The sequence below is a fragment of the Cyprinodon tularosa genome, unplaced genomic scaffold (genome assembly GCF_016077235.1).
Source record: "Cyprinodon tularosa strain WSP-4 unplaced genomic scaffold, ASM1607723v1 ctg84, whole genome shotgun sequence".
Lineage (NCBI taxonomy): Eukaryota > Metazoa > Chordata > Actinopteri > Cyprinodontiformes > Cyprinodontidae > Cyprinodon > Cyprinodon tularosa.
Window position 1 is genome coordinate 2,904,495 of NW_024039607.1, and position 17,628 is coordinate 2,922,122.

Here is a 17,628-nt window from a genome sequence, read left to right on the forward strand (position 1 = left end):
TCATGCTTGACCCCTGTTTTGTATTTTTTATAATCTTGAGGTAAATCGTTTTTGTAGGTTTTGATTTATTTTCAAAATTCATTTTCTTGAACCAGCTTTGCAGAGATGATGTAAATTCTCTAAATCATGTCACAGGCTCTGCATCACTCTGACAACACCAAACCAAAAGACGGCATGTTTGCACCATATATATTTAATGCTCTGAACCTCCATATTGGAATACCAAAGGAAGAGGCTAATAACTCAAGATGACAAGTCTGACTCTGTTTTATACCCTAATTCCCAATATCAGTCATACTCATATAATACTTGACAATGTGACCCATTCACCAGTTTCACTAGACTGACTGCCCACTTGCCACCCTCTCATGTGACCATTCTGGAATTTACAGAGATTTTAAAAGTTACCAGTTTTTTTGTTTTTTTTTTTTCAAATTGTCTAAATTGTCCACATTCCCTAGGTTTAATTTCATGTGCTCCTGACCTTGGCATTGATTGAAACACTCAAATTCAATGAGTTGGTGGATTTATCTAATACTTAACTTAAAACTGTATATACTGCAACCATCAAAAAAATAAAGCATGGATAAACAGCAACAGAACCGAATCTATTTGTTTAATTAAATATTAAATAAATTCCTGGCAGTCTTTCTGAGGCTTTTTTCTTATTTTGTCAGTATAAAATTGTATTTCGTGAGATCAGTAGTTTTTTTTAATGTTTTAAATGCAGATTAACAGTTTAAAATTTAGAAGAACATTTATTGTTGAGGCAGAAAACATATAAAGCAAAACACATATAACAAATAGGTACATTTTATTGTTCAAGGGTGAGCATATTACAAAGCCTGAGATAAGAGTTAACCAAACAATAGGGATTGATTAAATCGTATAAAAACATGTAATCATAGATAGTTATCCCTTATAGCCAGTTTAATAAAGCTAGTCTTTGGCTGCTTTGAATAACTATTTACAATGTCTTGATAGGGTACAGAGAAAGGTATGATGTTTCACATTAATCATCATATAAAAAAAAAAAATGTTGTTTAGGGAATTAAAAACATTAGATGAATGTACAGAGTGGTACCCTAATGCTGGAGCAGGGCGTTTTCATTTTCTAACCTCTTTTCTTTCAAAACGTAAGGCAATTCAACTTTCAATTTAGTCTCCTATTTTAAGCTCTTTTACATTAATGACCATTGACTGCTATTTGGAGAGATGTTTTTTTATTTACTTGATGCCAATAAAGTGGAGGAGAGGAGAGTTTTGTGTCCGAGGTCGTGGATGAGTCTCCTCTGTCATACATTTTTTATGTAGAGGAGGAAAGTGGGGACGAAGATGTTGTGGAAGAGGACGCCAGGGCGGCAAAAGCTTGGTTTGGTGTAGAAGGCTTACAGCTGTACATGTTTAAACCCTTGCCTCGCAACGCTGCCAGTTCTGTTAGCTCTATGCCTGCCGAAGACACAGACGTCCATCCCTGTGAACACTGGGACGTTACTCAATAGTAGAGTAAATAATGATTCTTATTTCAACTGTTGCATACATTAGCTGCGACATATGAATCAAGATGCTATGACCGAAAATTTGATTGAGAGATGAACGTTAATATATAATTGGCCGAATTTAGGTGTACAAGCTGACGTATAACTAACTGGCCTGCATAAAATAACGAAAACCCCCCCACAGATTTTAAAATCTTTTATAAAAATTTTTTATAGAAATTTTCAAATTTTTGGGATAATATCGTCTAATAAAGAATCATTTATATACATGTTAAAGCCAGACTTACGACTTAAAGTAAAAAAAAAAAAGATCTTAAAATGCAATTTTTTTTCTTAAGTTCATATTTCTTGCATATTTCACACAGTCAAGCATGTTAATGGGGAAATTATGTTTTTGAATGTTTTTTCCATTCTAGACACTAAGACAGTTAAAAACAAATAAAGCCCATACATAATTAAGGAGCACAGAGTTTAGAATTCACCAAAGTTAAGTAAAATATTCCAAGCAAAGCCAATGACTCATTATTATGATAAGAAAATTAGTTACAAAACTGAGGACAGAAAGAGTTCTTCCTTCAAAATCCAGTCCATTACATGAAATTATGGTGCTTTGTTATTGCGGTAAATCACGTGGACTGTGCTGTAATCTGCTAAGCTGCTAAGCAGCATCAGCCATGCACATGCATCTTGTTTGGTCACGCCGCCCACTTGGCATATAGCACATTCAGCATGACTTCAGATGGATCATGGCAGCAGCGGCAGGTAAGAAAAAAACATGGAATCATCTTTATTGTGTGCTCATCTCTGACAAACGTTGCTCTCCCAGTGCTGTGCTTGTGCAGAAATGTGTCTTTGCATGCACGTAGCTCTGACTCTACAATTTATGCTCCACACTAATGGTTCACTCTGAGCAATCTGTCTCTTCCTGATCTCGCTGCTTAATAAACTATGTGGCTGATCATCCCCTGCCAAGCGTTTCTACCAAAAGGATCCCTAAATTACACTCACCGACCACTTTATTAGGTACCCCATGCTAGTAACGGGTTGGACCCCCTTTTGCCTTCAGAACTGCCTCAATTCTTCATGGCATAGATTCAACAAGGTGCTGGAAGCATTCCTCAGGGAGTTTGGTCCATATTGACATGATGGCATCACACAGTTGCCGCAGATTTGTCGGCTGCACATCCATGATGCGAATCTCCCGTTCCACCACATCCCAAAGATGCTCTATTGGATTGAGATCTGGTGACTGTGGAGGCCATTTCAGTACAGTGAACTCATTGTCATGTTCAAGAAACCAGTCTGAGATGATTCCAGCTTTATGACATGGCGCATTATCCTGCTGAAAGTAGCCATCAGAAGTTGGGTACATTGTGGTCATAAAGGGATGGACATGGTCAGCAACAATACTCAGGTAGGCTGTGGCGTTGCAACGATGCTCAATTGGTACCAAGGGGCCCAAAGAGTGCCAAGAAAATATTCCCCACACCATGACAGCAGAAATCGAGACTCATCAGACCAGGCAACGTTTTTCCAATCTTCTATTGTCCAATTTCGATGAGCTTGTGCAAATTGTAGCCTCAGTTTCCTGTTCTTAGCTGAAAGGAGTGGCACCCGGTGTGGTCTTCTGCTGCTGTAGCCCATCTGCCTCAAAGTTCGACGTACTGTGCGTTCAGAGATGCTCTTCTGCCCACCTTGGTTGTAACGGGTGGTTATTTGAGTCACTGTTGCCCTTCTATCAGCTCGAACCAGTCTGGCCATTCTCCTCTGACCTCTGGCATCAACAAGGCATTTCCGCCCATAGAACTGCCGCTCACTCGATGTTTTTTCTTTTTCGGACCATTCTCTGTAAATCCTAGAGATGGTTGTGCGTGAAAATCCCAGTAGATCAGCAGTTTCTGAAATACTCAGACCAGCCCTTCTGGCACCAACAATCATGCCACGTTCAAAGTCACTCAAATCCCCTTTCTTCCCCATACTGATGCTCGGTTTGAACTGCAGGAGATTGTCTTGACCATGTCTACATGCCTAAATGCACTGAGTTGCCACCATGTGATTGGCTGCTTAGAAATTAAGTGTTCACAAGCAGTTGGACAGGTTTACCTCATAAAGTGGCCGATGAGTGTATATCCACAGAAAATATTTACCGTAATTAAATTCTGTTTATTTTTTGGATAAAGACCCCAATGAAAAGGTACATGGATCTTTGAATATTTCTTTCTCATAGTTCTCAAATATGATGTAAATGTTTCCTTGTATTGTCATTACAACATTTTCTCTCCTTCCTTTAAATATTTCAACAGTTTAGTCAGAATATTCATTCAATTTAGGTCTGGGTTGTCATGGCATTACAGGGCAATTATGTAGGTTCTCTCTGTATTTTTTAATATCAAAATCCTGTGAAAACTCCTGAGCAGCAGTAACCAAGGTGCAAATTGAGGAAATAAAGCCAAAATTGCTTTATTAAGAAAATAGCTTTTTTTTTAAATGGGTTGTGAGTCAGATATGTGATGGGTAATGGTTTTATCTGTTACTGTGTAAATGGGTTTGGCTGTAATTTAAGGACAGATTCTAATATATCTGCAGTATAAATCTAATATGATTTTTATTTTTTTATTAGCTTTTTGTGCAATTTCCTTAACTAAGTATTTTCTGTTGTTCGATATAAAAGATTTAGCAAATATACTTTATACATACATTGTTTAGGTTTACATATATCTTTCTACTACTTTTATATCATTACATTTACTTTGATTTGTTCATGCTCCCAGTTGTTGTCACCTTTTTTCTACTCTTTATTATCATGAGTGTAGTCTTTGTTCACTTTACAATAATAATAATAAAAAAAAGAAAAAGAAAAATAAACAGTTTTGAAAATTTTGGTATTCATTGTTTTTCTGCTTTGTATCTTAATTCTCATCGTTGCTAGGCGACAGAGCGGTAAAAGCCATAGAATGCTGGACCAGTTTCAATTCACAGGCAAAACTCTTCCAGTCTCCTTATTTTCATGGACCTTGAAGGATCCAGTCCAGATAGCCTCTGTCCTTGGAGGATGCAGCCTTTAAAATCCAACACACCCTAAGACGGCTGTCAAAAACAACAATGATCATGATTCTGCCCTTTGTGGACTTCTGTCTAAGTTTCTTTAAGCTATTCAGTCAGTTATTTATGTCATTCTGTTTTGTTGGTCATTGTTTTTTTTCCCATCTTGTGTTATATTTAAGCAGTGTTAGTTTTTTAGTTACTCTCTGTTTCCCCCCTGTGCCAGCAGCCTCCTTTCCCATAGCTCCCTTCAAGTTACTTCTATTCACACCTGCTCCATATCAGCTTATTAGCCCATTCTTTGGTCTGCCCCCCATATATACACCTGCTGTGAAGCTCCTCATTGATAGATTCTCTTCATTGCTTCATTTCTTGTTGTATGTATGCTCTAGTTTTTGGTTTCCGAGTTCCCAGGCAGTTATTTCTGCTTTAAGATTACGTAAATGAGCAAAAACTTATCCTCTTTTTTAATTTGGTGTTTAATCCACTTTCATTTTAGCCTACTAATGGGAGCCCCACTCCATAAATGAGCACTTGATTTTCAATGTGATATATTTTTAGCAGGATACGGTTGAGGTGTTTTGACGATGGCAAGTGCTAAAAAATCTGAACAACAAATAAAGGGAACTGAACACAGAAAACTTCAGGGAGAGAACTAGCACAGGGACAGTCTTCATACCCCAACCTCCAAGTCACAACTACATACAAAACTTGCATAATCGCCAAAGTTAGCATATAAACTGCCTTACCCTTTTTTTCCTATGAAGTGCTCCAAACCAATTTTTGTACAGGACTCTGCTTTTAGGGCTCCAGATTCTAGGGAATCATTGCTTCCCTACATAAATGTAACCCTCCTCACTACCTTCGTTCCACTAACCTCCCTACAGCTCCCCTGAGTCTCCAGCCTCCATTCCAGTTGAAGCTACTATGGTGTCAAAAGCAGAGAGAACATGCAGTGATGAGTGAAACTAGAAAATTATTGCAGAATGGGAGAAAACAGAATAAAGTAGAATAAAGAAAAGTGGTGCCAATGTTCTCCAGTAGTCTAAGTCTATAGCAGCATAACTATAGAGATAGCTCAGGATATACAGTGAGGCTGTATCCCAAGTCTAAATATAAGCATCGTCATAAAGGAATATTTTAAGCCTAACCTTAAAAGTACACAGGGCTTCTGCCTCACGGACCAAAACTGGTGGTTGGTACCACAGGAGAGAAGATTGATAACTGAAAGGTCAGCCTTCCATTTTACTTTCAGAACTTTTAGGAATCACTACAGATGGAGAGTGAAGTGCTATGTTGCAAGATGGAGCTTTTTTATTTAGGGCTTTATGTATTAGAAGAGGATTTTACATTCTTTTCTGGATTTAAACGGAAGCCAATGAAGCGAAGCTAAGATAGAAATGTGATCTCTGTTTTAACTTTTCATCAGAACTCTGCCTTCAGCATAATGGATAAGATGAAGGCTTTTATCTACAGTTTCTACAGTTAAGCACCTGTGTGTTCTACCTGGGTATAAGACCCAAAATCGTAACAGTTTCTTCATGTCTATCTAACTTTCTATCTGCCGCTGTGTTTGAGTCTTTCCATATTTAAATAAAATTACTAATGAAAACAAACCCACTGAAAGGATTTAACAAAGTATTTGATCTCAACCAGCTTACAGTGCAGATAATGAAAAGCCGTTGATTCTAGCCCACACAGGAGCCTGTGACGCAGTCTAAGGCTATGTTCACACTGCAGCCTGAAGTGTGAACGTAGCTGAAGACTCTCGACTTAAAGTTTAGGCTCTGGCTGGGGTGTCAAACACAATTGTGTTTTTGTTGACTGTAATTTCGAACCTGGCAGGGCCCCTAAAGCTGTACTAGGTTTTCATGGCTTTGCATTTCTCCCCCAGCTGCTGAAAAGCCATATGCTTCAAAGTTGCTGATGTCAGGTCAGGAAAGATGAATACCAGGCAGCCTTCATGCCACAACACAGCTTTCTTGCTCTCCATCCTCATCACCAGCTCCTTAACTTCCCAATGCAGTCTTGAAATAAATGCTTGCGATTTAATTTAGTAGGTCTAGCAGCAAGCCAGGTATGAGTAATCAAGCTAAATGCCAGTTTGCAGTTTTCTTCCAGAGACCATGAGGTCAATCACTGATTTACAGATTCAGCAAACAAAAGCTGATTGAATAAATGCTTACAGAGCCTTAAATGATCATTGTCTGACAGCGTCTTTAAAAACAAAATTCTTTAAGGAGTTACTTTGTCTGTAAATTAACAATTATTAACCTTAAGATGAACAATGGGAGCTAACAGGGTAGCGTGCAGATTTTAAAGTTTATAGATTTGTGTCACATTTCTGTTTTAACATTCGGTCTCTCTTTGGTGTAGTGGTTTTACTCTTTCCCTTCAATAAGAGACACTTGGCATTTAATCACAATTACTTCATGAATCTCAATTAGGCTACCTCATGAAAGTTAGCATGAAAAAATGTATTAAACAGCAGATATGATTTTTCAATCTCATAAATGTTTTTATTCCCAGAATTTACACTGGCAGAAAATCTGACCCTTCGGCATAAAAAAAGAGACTTATTTTAGAGGAAGGAACATGTTTGGAAGCAATAGGATGTGTTCAGAATAACATAAAGGAATCCTGTCTACCTCTTCCAAAGTTTCTTTAGTGATGTCATCTGGCTTAATTCATTTTACTACAAAATTGTACAATCCCTCTTTGATGTAGTTCCTTCTTCGGTGGTAGAGAGAGTAATGTAGATGTGTGCATTATCCTTCTAATGCGAAATACAGACTTCTAATAGTGCAGAAAATACTTTCTGCTAAGATTTTCAGCATCTCCTACTCCATATAGAAACATACCACTAGCAGAAATTCTGAGCCAAGCACAAATGTGTAAAGGTAAAGACTTTGCTCTGTTCTGTGCGAACCTGATTTTTGGGTCCCAGCAGTCTGCACACATGAGGGATGTCATCAGAAAAGCAGTAACACTCATGCAGGCAATTCTTAGGGAAAGAAATCCAATATGGGCATTTCTATAATCCCATTGTTCTGAACCCGGATGGGAAATAATGGGGAGAAATATTAGTATTATCAGAATTTATTTCAGTCATGTTGAACAAAATCATTGATACAAGCTCAAATCACAGAGGAAGCTTTACTGGCCTTATGACCACTGCTCTTTAAAACAGCAAATGGTCCGCTATCTTAGGTTTTCCCATTTTTTTATTCCAAAAGCTTCTTCTAAAAGACAATCAACACAAACAATGTCGACATAGAAAATTATAAAGCTAATAATGGTATAGGCTACCATAGCATTGTTAAAATAAAATAATTAAAGTACTTGCCTTTACTTGGTTGATAAAAATGACCACAACATGCAGATGAGGGGTGGCATCAATGAAAACAACTCATTACTTTGATATATGCAGAATTTCTAAGTATTTTGAAAAACAGACTGATCTACAGGAGTATAAATTCTGTTGGTCAGATACTCTGGCCCAAAGTTTATCCACAATAGATGGCAGCAAAGTCTCTTAATGTTTCCTCCAGCAGCTAATGATCCCAAGAAGAATTCATTGGTTTCTGATCAGTGTCTTAAATGACAGCAGATACAGGACTCAGGTTAGAGTAAGCCTGCCTGCTTGCTTATATGTTATTGCTTTCCTGAAAGCAAGTCGCAGCTTAATTTGGCCTGGATATCCAGAAAATCCCAACCTAATTATCATGCTTATCATGCTTTCATATTATAGTGAAGCCATCATTTATTTTGTAATCTCAATATGTGCTTGTGGGCTTCTATCATCATACTCTAATATAAAACAACCATCTTATTCCGTACTTCTGAATATTTTAAATCAGAATGTGCCGTTAGTTTGAACTTTTCAAAATACTGTCCACTTTCGCAAAAAAATCATTTAAGTATTACAAGAAAAAGGAAGCCTATAGTCTGATGGTCCTTCACCCATGTTATCTTGTTGGTTTTTACTGTTGAGCCACAGTGTTAAAAATTTTGTTTCATCACACAGAAATGCATTACTTAAAATAATGTAGGTGCTCCAGCTTTAAAATATCTAAATGATTTCTATATGCTCCATATGACTAGTCTAAGAAGTACACTTTAAGCTTCTTAACATTATTAATTTCACTTTTATTTAAGGATTGTTAATGGATTGCATTGTGACATTAGTAAATCCTTTAGAGATATTCCAACATATTTAATGATGAACAGATGTATTTACTTTTTTCTTTTAAACTATAAAGTGTGATTTCCACAAATTAATTTAGAATTTGAAAAAAAATAGTAGAATAATATAAAACCTATTAGATATTATATTATTTAACACCAAATCCCAGAACTTGATGACATATAATCCCTCAAAGGATTTAGGTTTTTGGGAATCAGTGGAACAGACGGTGGTGGCAGGGCTGCAGATTAACTAAAGATAAAGGCTATAATACATGATTTATGAGTTACAGCACACTTTAGCTTTATTACTTAACAAGCAAAAGTTTTATTGTTGTTCACTAACTGCCTTTGGTTCATAACTCTCCTCAACAACTTGGAGAAATGTAGAATTCAAGAAATGATCACCATCTAAAAGGACACTTCTATGTTCAAATGTTTTTCACCTTTTGTTAGGATATGGATTTTGTGCATATTTGCATAATTTTTAATAACTTTAAAGTCTGTGCAAAAGTTCTAAAGGACAAGCCTCTCTAGAAGCTAGGGTGTGTAATAATATTGTTGTTTTTTTCCTGTTCAGTATTATCCTCCTCGTTTCCTTCATTTTCTGCTGATTCTGCTGTAGGCCTTAACAAGCACTGCTGTGGTTCCCACTCACCTGTTTCTATTAATCTCAACCAGAGATGGGAAGTAACGAAGTACAAATAGTTCGTTACTGTACTCAAGTAGATTTTTCTGATATTTTCACTTTACTTTACTACTTATTTTTATGGCGACTTTTTACTTCTACTCCTTACATTTTTACACAAATATCTGTACTTTCTACTCCTTACATTTTAAAAAATTGGCTAGTTACTTTAGTTTTGAATCATTTCAATAGAGTTACCGTTATTATTTTTCACGTCATCAATACCAAATTCAATCTAATTGGATGGGAATCTACGTTGCATTTGACGCACCACTAAAAGATGAATCGACAGATTCGGCGGTATTCATTGGCGGCAAATCATTGCAGCTTGGTGGCGGTGGCGTTAGCATAGTAGTCTGGATGACGAGATGATTGAAAATGAACACAATGGAGATCTAGTCCTATTGGCAGACATCCATTTAAAATGTAGGCAACGGCATGAAAAAAGTGGTTTCTACTTTTACTTTTATACTTTAAGTAAATTTACAAGCCTGTACTTTGTTACTTTTACTTGAGTAAAGAAGTTTAATCAGTACTTCCACTTTTACCAGAGTATTTTTTAACACAAGTATCTGTACTTTTACTCAAGTATGGAAAGTGAGTACTTTTGCCATCTCTGATCTCAACTAATCCATAGGGTTAGTTGAGAAAGTTAAAAATCCATCCATTTTCCTTCATGCTTATTCCATATCCGATACATTTTGTTTCAATTCATGATTGTATTCCACTTGTTGTTGATGCTTCACAAAAAATTGCAAGTCCATCTTTATGTTTGAAGCCTGAAATGTGACAAAAGGTTCAAGGGGGCCGAATAATTTCGCAAGGCTTGTTGTGAAGATGGCACATCATCTCTACATGGGAGCAACCAGTTCCCTGGTAGGGGTGGCCAATGATTGGCTGGGGTGGCCATATTCAAAGGGCATTTGTATTTGCCTGACAGGTCTTCACATTTCAAAATTGGATATGATTATGTTGATGTATGATCATTGTTTTTATATCAAGTGGAATTGAACTTCTGAGATAAATTAATCTCGCTTTAATCCTTCTCTTCACCTTCTGTGTTTCTGTTCTCCCATTTCCTCCAAAATGTGTGTCACACTGACCAGAGTTAGCTTGAGGGACAACTAGTTTCCATACCAAATTTGGTGCATATGCAAGCTCGATAAATCAGACAACTGATGTTTTCATCCAGCTTAATACAACTCACCTACCATTACATTCTCATTATCTGTAAACATAGAGATAAGCAAACCTTTCTAACAAAACGGATCAAATATTCGCCCAATATTACCTGTCCATGTCCTGCTTCAGCCACCCTCAGATCTAATATCGTTCTCAGTTACTATGACAGCACATGCAAGTAAAATTAGTATACAGAGCTGTTATAATCATGTTTTTTTATCCTCCTCGAGTTAATTTTTTTGTTAAAGAAGTTAAGAAGTTAAAGAAGGTTCAAGTATCGACTTTCACTAGGAAAATTACAAAAGAAAGACCAATTTCTCAGTTATTTTTTTTCAAATCATGTTTCATTTTCTTCCATATTGCATCTTTACACGTGTAGTTCTACAGCACATAACCTTATTAAGATACATTGAAGTTGGAGGGTGTCTCATGAAATTATGTTTATATAAATATATATATATTTATTTTTTCAGAAAAACATTTATCATATTGTAGTGAGTGTCTTATTTGCAGTTTTAACACAACTAATTTCAAATAATTTGCTTTATCACCTTAATGAATACCATAAACATCCTACATTAAAAATATCTGTTAGTGCTTTCTTGTTGTATTTTCCTAACTTTATAGCAAGATCAAAAAATATTTTTTTTTATTTGCATTCTTTAAAAGTTACAGTAATGTCTTAATAAACCTGCTTTATTTATTTGGCTAATGCATTTTAACTGGATGCAACTGTCAGAATGTAGTCAACTAGCTTGTGATTGTGTAGAAGTAAATAGTCAGCCCTGGAAGAATCCAGGATCTTGGCTTTATTTCATCATCTCTTTGTGTGGGTGTCAACCATTTGCTTGCTAATGGCTGTTTCTACAGCAACAAGCTTTGTTTCACTCAAAAGAAAATCTTTTAAACTAGTATTTATTCAATTTTATGAATACCGTAAGTACTTGTCTGACAGGCACGAAACTTTAAGAATAATATTATAAATTAAAAGAATGATGTACTTCAAGAGTCTGGCTGAACCCTCCAATAAAGATTGCATAATTTAGCTAAAAAAATTTGTTAATATTAGTCTATTTCCATAAACAGCCTGGGAAAAGCATTTAGAAATATAACTAGTTTGTAATCTAATTTCCTTCTAGATAGTTGCTCTTCTTTAGATATGTTTTCATATTACATATGTGTGTACAAATACAGTCCAAGGCATGCATCAAACATGCAGCTGCTCAAACCCCCTTGCACCTGGGTGGGTCTAAAAGCTCTTTAAATCATAGTTGATGAAAATAGGTCTGAATGTGTAAAATTGTATCTACATTTTCATTGTCAAGTCAGCAAAAACATAATACAATGCTAATTTTTTAATTGTGGCTCACATTTCATATTCCAAGTAATAGTTTTAATTGTGCATGCCAAAATTAGATGGCTTCAGCAGTAACTGGTTTGTTAATAAGACAAACATAACATTTAAACTTCGAACACAGAATGAGAGAAATGTAAATGGAAGGACTCATAACAAAATCAACTCAAATTTAACACTTTGACCATTCAATGCTCTGGATGCTCTGGTTGTTTTTCTGCTCTGTTCTGTGGTTACAAACTAGAGAGCAGCTTGGTTTTATTTATTTTGATGAGTTGGAAAATTTGTTTTAAGACATTTTTAAGTAAGAAGTCCACCACAAAACATCATCTGTGCAGTCAGTTCAATCGGGTTATAAAATACTCAGTCCTTTTTTGGAGTGGCAGATCCGCCATATACCAATGGATGAGAGCGCTAGGATTACTGGGTAAAAGTTGTCTGAAGCTGGCTAGGCTGTGGGGGATTTCCTGCCACCTTTGGATTAGCTTGAAGTTAAAATGAAGTGTTTTTTAAGGTTTGTGGTAAAAATTGTATGTTCCAAAATATAAAATGGACTTTTCACCAACAGGTTTTAGCACTTTTAGTTAATTTAGGTTTAGGTCTATTAATTGTTTTGCCACAGTTCCACAATGTTTCAGTGCAGTAGTAATTATCATAGCATCTTGTTTTCCTGGCTTTTTTAAAACCTGTGCACATATTCCAGCTTTTTGTTGTCATTACACTGTCACAAATACAGAGCATCAACATGAACAATCTGCATTTAACCCATCCGCTTGGGGAGCAGTGGGGGTTTTTAAGATTCTTTTGCTCAGGGACCCGGATTAGCAGTCTGTGGGAGTGGGGCTCGAGCTCAAATTTAAACATATAGTGTCTGTCTCCCAAAAAAACGATTGGGTTAGCTTTTCTGATCAGCTGACATGTCAAACAGCAAAAGTTGACATTTCTGAAGTCCAGAGGCAAACACTGAGATGCCCCATGGCTGGGAGGCTAGGATGCTCTGACGGCCAGATGTTCCAATGCATCGACGCCCAGATGTTCCAATGCATCGCTCCGTATGCTCAGACCTGTCACAGGACCTCTTGACGCTGCTCTACGCTGTCCCCCATACACTTTGCATGTAAATCCAATGTTTTGTCACCCAGAACGCGTTCGGTGTGAAATCACCTTTAAAGTAAAGGTGCCCTGTGCTTCTCCCTTGAGAGTCAGCTGAGGTGGCTCTGACATTTATGTTTGGATACCCTTGTGTGAAGTGCATTTTTAGATGTAAAACAGGGTATTCTAACAAATGAATGTGGAACAGAGGAAAAGGCAGATGTTTCCAGAAAATGTTGTCGCTGTCTTTCAGAATGTAAAAATTGGCAACATACTCTATGGAAATCCACCTGCAGTCCTAAAAACAAGTAGGTGGATCAGAACTAATCAATGAATATCAATGCAAGCAGAGCGGGGAAAAAGTCAAAACCAAATAAAGTGTATATTTTTTACCATTTTTGAAATACACAGGTTTATTTTTTCTTTTGTAAGCTCAGTTTAATGATCTCATGCTCTCATATTCTGTACATGAACAAACGTAATTCAATGTAGTTATTGCAGTTATTGTTCAAAGCACCAATTCATAACACATGTCATCTCAAGGTACTTTACAGAAACAATTCAATCAGATTATACAGACTGATTGGTTTAAGGTTTTTTTATCTAAGGAAACCCAGCTAATTGAGTAGTTGACATTGAGCGATTTATTCCCACAGGATGAGCATGTGACTCATCCAGGATAAAGGATTAAACATTCAAAATACATTTTTAATAGAAAAAAATAAAAGATTTCTGATGCAGCCAAAGAGAAGAGACAATCTGCTTCATTTTACATCCCAGTAAAAAATAAGGACCACTCAAAGGTGCACCAATAAAATAAAAAAACATGCATGTTTTTTTTCTCCTTTAGAGATGAGTTATAAAAATGATAAGCTAAGGTAAAAGCAAAAAAAAAAAAAAACAATTAGCAATCACCAAATAGTATAATTGCTGGTGTTTATTAGACAAATAGTTCATTAGATTTTTTTTCATTTAAAATCTAAAGATGGAGAAGGAAATCTGCATAAAATAATCTGAGGAAGATGCCGAGTGTTTTTGTGGCTATCATGGAATGGACGTGTTCTATAAATTCGATTAACAAATGCAATTTTGAGCCACTGAAACAGATTTTTTCTCTTCAATTTCTTAAAAACCCCAGGGCAGCTGCATCTTTTCTCCTATTTAGCGGTAACTGACAGCTCAGCTGCAATTCATATTTGGTAAAAAGAAAATGAAGCAATCCGAGCAAAAGTTGGAAAATAAATTATTTTCACGGAATACAATGATTACACAGAGAAAATTAGTTAGCAACGTTTTGAAAACAAACGCAAAACTCTAAAGACAACATTTAATGTTTCACCTTCTGTCATTGACTTAATTCAGGTTTGGATTCAAACTGAAAACATTAATTTCACAAACAGGTATACATATAAATCTTGTTTTCAGGTAATAATTAGTTGTTGTTTTTTTTTAAACAGAATGCTTCATTAGCTCTCAGTCAGAACCCAAAGTAAACCATTAAAAAGCATACCGTATTTTCACGACCATAAGGCGCACCGGACTAAAAGGCGCACTCTCAGTTATGTGTCCCATTTCTGTATTTAACACACACATAAGGCGCACCGGACTATAGGGCGCGTTTTTTATATACAGGTGCATGTCCTCTACTACCTTTAAATACCTCTACTGCGTATTTAAAAATACAGCGGGGGCAAAACTGAGTATGACTGTGCTTTATTCATGTATTTATTACAAAGTATTAATCAAACCTAGAAGCTGGCCATGAGACAGAGACATCGCAGATGACACAGCGCTGTGATCACTCCTAAATTAACTTAAAATCCTGAAACCTGCCGACAGAATATGTTCGCTTTTATTACCGGTATCCTGGTGCCTGCAGCTAAAATTATTTAGATGAAAAACACCTGCCAGCAGCCGCGGTGAACGAAAGGATTTCTCCTGTCGGTGCACCGCTGGTATGTGGGGGTCTGAGCGCCTCCAACAGAAATAGATAATCTGGATGAACTGACTGCAATTATTAAGTTTTCAGGTTGACTTTCTCACTTAAAAACATATTAAAACTACTTTATTCCCACTGATCACAGCAAATATAGCTGCAAGATTTAGATTATTTAGATGAAAAAACACCTGCCAGCCACCGCGCTGAAGAGGAGGAGACACACTCAGAGGCTGCTGTTGAATTAAGTTTAAGTAAAAATAGAGCGGGAGCAAACCTGAGTATGATTGTGCTTTATTCATGTATTTATTACAAAGTATTAATCAAACCCATCAAAGTCATCATCCTCTGTTATCCTCAGCATTCCTCTGAATTAAACAGCTGCGCTAAATCAGACATGCCAGTTTCCCCTTCTGCGCTGTCAGTCACTTTCCGTGCAGCGCGGCTCCTCAGAAATAATGCCGGCTTTTGCGAAAGCTTGAACAACAGAGCCAGCAGACACAGTCCATCTACAATCCATCCGCAAACGGTGGCGTAACTTGCCCGGCGCTGCCTTCCATTTATCATGAAACTGTGGTCTCAGTCTGTCATCCATCGCTCCCACGCCGCTCGCAGCCTTACTTTGAATGGCCGCTTCACACCGATGTCGAGCGGTGGAAGTTCCTTTGTCAGACCCCCGGGATAACGGCGAGCACAGCGTTCATTTGATTCATCTTTTTTTCACATCGGCTGTGAGATGGGCACGCAGCGATGGTGATGCGTGGAAAAAACCACCTAGTCTTCTCACATACACCTGCCTCAGCCACGCATCCACCCAGCCTTTTCATTTGCGTTAATATCATCAGAGCGCTGTGTCTGTCTCGCTGTCAGCTCCCAGATCAGCTTCTCTGATTGGTTGATGCGGCGCGTCCAGCAGCAAAACTTCAATTTTTCCATCTGAGCTGCAGCAGCGCGTTGGCGGTGCGTCAGATGCTTAAACGCTCCCGACGTGCTGCACCAAAACGCGCTGCGGGACCTTTTGCTGTGCCTATACGCGCGTCAACCATTGACTTTGCATGTAAACTCGCTGCTTCTGCTGCACCTGCTGGGTCCGGTTCACACCGATGTCGAGCGGTTGAACAGCGAGCACAGCGTTAATTTGTTTCCCCATGTTTTTCACATCAGCTGTGAGATGGGCACGCATGGAGTTACATATTAACAGCGATGGTGAGGGGTGGAAAAAAAACACCTGGTCTCCTTACATTCAGCCACTCTTTCATCATCTCCTCAATGAGGTGGTCTCAAAAGTCGCAGTTACAACACACATAGGGCGCACCGCACCATAGGGCGCACCGCACATTTTGAGGGGAAAAAAAGACGTTTAAGTGCGCCTTATAGTCGTGAAAATACGGTATTTCTTTTTGTTCTACATTAATTTTACATTTGAAATACAATAATCTTTTCCTTGATATTATTTTCCACTGAAACGCTTTTGCAATAAGAAACCCATTGTTGACTCCTATTGCTACTGAACATAATGATTTTGAACATACTTCCAGATTCTTTGGTCCTGAAAAAGGAGGTTAAAATGTATTGCTCTGGCCAATTATATTTACAGCCCTGAATTCTTACTGAGGAAATCCTCAGATGGCTCTGTAATGTTGTCTTAGAGAGGTGGAGAATAACTCCAGTGGCCAGAGAGTTAAAGCAGTGCTTAAGAAAAACAGAAACTTTGAGCACATTTTGACATTTTCAGTTTGGCGTGTGCTCACTTAAGCTGCTAGCAGCATAGACATGAGTAGCTGTGAGTCGAATTGTGCTGAGTAAAATAATAGCTATAAAAGCCTTACAATGACCACTCTACATTTTATCAGAGTGTTATACATTCAATGTTCACACAAAAAATGGGAAGGGTACTTTCACTGTTCTGAGCTGAAGCACTGTTGTCAAATTGCAGTTAAAGTACATTTTTATTTTATGTTTGATGGTACTTAACTGCAACTATGAGGTTTTAATAACATACCACTCTTTGCTATTACATGATGATGTGTAAAAAACTGTGTGAAACTGGTGAGCCCTCTGGCTCAGGTTTCACTGCAGGATGGCCACCCAAATGGAATGAAAGCACTCAACAAGGAGGTCCAGTGCAAATGACGTGGTGTATATTTATTTACAGTGCTCTAACCAAAAAGTGCAGTAACAAAAAGACTTTCCAAAACATAAACAAAATCAACACGATGGTTGTTCAAAATAATAACTAATAATAAATCTAAGCACAGAGAGCAATACCTCTTTTGAACACGACAGTCTCAGGCACCAACCTTTCTCCTAGCATCCAACCAACCAACTGAGGAAAAAGTAGGGTTTTTATACAAACAGACATAATTGGCAAATTGCATGCCTACTGGACTAAATCACTGACTGATTGGATGAGACCACTATGCAAGAAAAAAAAGGTACAGCTGAAACAATGCACTACTTCATTTTCACTGTTAAATTACATGCCTAAGCAATCTACATTAACCACATTACTGTATGCATACATTCAATAAAACACATTTCTCATTACATCAACATTACACCTAAAAATAGCATTTTAAATGCATCAAACACTCAGTTTCACCCCGTCAGGTAATCAAAGCCTCTGATTGGCTGAATGAGACATAAATTA